Genomic DNA, 2500 nt, shown 5'->3' with positions numbered 1-2500 from the left:
TCTCTCTCTCTCTCTCTCTCTCTCTATGTATATATATATATATATATATATATATATATATATATTTATCTATCTATCTATCTATCTATCTATCTCTCTGTATGTGTGTGTGTGTGTGTGTGTGTGTGTGTGTGTGTGTGTGTGTGTGTGTGTGTGTGTGTGTGTGTGTGTGTGTGTGTGTGTGTGTGTGTGTGTGTGTGTGTGTGTGTGTGTGTGTGTGTGTGTGTGTGTGTGTGTGTGTGTGTGTGTGTGTGTGTGTGTGTGTATTTACCTAGTTGTATTTTACGGGAAGGGGAGCTATGCTCGTGTGTCCCGTCTTCATATCTCATTTTATCTAAACTATTTTTAAATTCATGTATTGTTTTTGCACACACCACTTTCTCATCTAACTTGTTCCAACTGTCTATTACTCTGTGAGGAAAGCTGTTCTTTTTCAGATCTCTTCTATAGCTGTCTTTCTTGATTTTCTTTCCGTGTCCTCTTGTATTTCTATCATCCCATTATATTTGATTCTCTCTATCAGTAATTTCTATGCCTTTCATGATTCTGTAAATAGCTATCAAATCTCCTCTCTCTCTTCTTTGCTTTATTGTCTGTAGCTCAAGTTTTGCTAGTCTCTCTTCATATGATAGTTTTGAGAGTGTTGGTGCCAATTTTGTAATTGCTCTTTGTATTCTTTCAAGTTTTTTTTATCCATTTTTTTTTTTTTTTTTTTTTTGTACTTGGTGACCACATCGTTGCTGCATATTCCAATCTTGGTCTTATCAGTGATTAGAATTTTCTTCATCATTTCTTCATCCAGGTATGTAAATGCCACTTTGATTGTTCTTATTAAATTATAAGTTTCTCCAAAAATCTTATTTATGTGTTTCTCAGGTGACACATTATTCATAACAATGACACCCAGGTCCTTCTCATTTTCTACTTTTTTTATTCATTCTTCTCCCAAATATATATGATCCTGTTATTCTGTGTTTGCTTTTTCCAAATTCCATTATACTACACTTTTTAGTGTTGAACTCCATCTCCCACTTCCTACTCCATTCCCATACTTTATTTAGATCACTCTGTAGTGACTCACAATCTTCTTCCATGTTCACTATTTTTAATAGTTTTGCATCATCTGCAAAGAAGCTCATATAACTTTCAATTTCTTCATCCATATCATTAATATATATAGCAAACATTATTGGGGCTAGAACTGTTCCTTGTGGAACACCACATATTACTTCATCCCATTTTGAGTGTCTCTTATCACTACTCTCATTTTTCGTTCTTGCAAAAAGTCTTCTATCCATTTAAGCAGTTTGCCCTGTATTCCTCCTTCAGTTTCTAATTTCTTAAGCAACTTCTTATGTGGTACTTTGTCAGAAGCTATTTTAGGTCTAGAAATGCACAATCAGCCCATCCATCTCTTTCTTGTATCATATCTATTAGCCTTGAATAGAAACATATTAAATTGGTGACGCATGATCGTCCTTGTCTGAATCCAAATTGCCTTGGATTTAGCACGTTTTTTTTTTTCTTCTGAATATTTTACCCATCTACTTTTGACAATTCTTTCACAAATGTTTGCTATTGTACTTGTTAGAGAGACTGGTCTATGGTTGGTAGGGTCTTCTTTATTTCCCCCTTTATATATAGGTACTATATTTGCTTTTTTCCAATCTTCTGGAACTTTTCCTTCTTTCAAGGAACTATTTATTATGCTATGTATTTTGTCTGCCAGTTCATTCCTGCATTCTTTCAAAATCCAGTTTGCTATTTCATCTGGTCCATGCGATTTTCTGACATCAAGATTACTCAAGTGTTTCATTATTTCGTTCTTTGTTACTTCTATTTCTTTCATAGGGGGACTTTCTCTTTCCATTCAATCTCTTCAGGTTGTATGTTCTCCCTTGTAAACACTGATTTAAAATGCTTGTTCATAATATCCGCCATTTCTATTGCCTCTGTGTATTCAACTCCTCCTTGTCTTAATTTCTCTAAATCTTGTTTGTTTTTCAGTTTATTGTTTACAAATCTGTAAAATAATTTTGGTTGATCTTTACATTTTTCTATGACATCTTTTTCATATTTTCTCTTTTCCTCTCTGCACGCTTGTACATATTCATTTCTATAACAAGTATATATTTTCCATTTTTCAGGTCTTTTGTCTTCCATTTGGTCCGAGCTTTATCTCTTTTGTCTTTTAACTCCCTACAACTTTTGTACCAGCACTTTACATATTTTTTTCTTGTTCTTGTCTTTGGACATACTTTTCCACTCCTTTTTTTTATACATTTTTGTCAAAATATTCCATTTCTCTTCCACTGTTGTTTCTTCTTTGTATATTCCTTCCCAGTTTTCTTTTTGAAAGAATTATCTTATTTTATCAAAGTTTGTTTTTTCATACATCATTCTTCCTTTTCTATATTGTTCATTTCTTTTCATGTATTTTTCCTCATATAGTTCCAGTTCAATCAATATGTGGTCATTTTTACTTATTGGTGTTTTATAT

Source organism: Oratosquilla oratoria, chromosome 5 (genome assembly GCF_046742065.1).
Source record: "Oratosquilla oratoria isolate Oo_2021 chromosome 5, ASM4674206v1, whole genome shotgun sequence".
In the NCBI taxonomy this organism is placed as follows: Eukaryota; Metazoa; Arthropoda; class Malacostraca; order Stomatopoda; family Squillidae; genus Oratosquilla; species Oratosquilla oratoria.
This window is presented reverse-complemented; position numbering follows the sequence as displayed.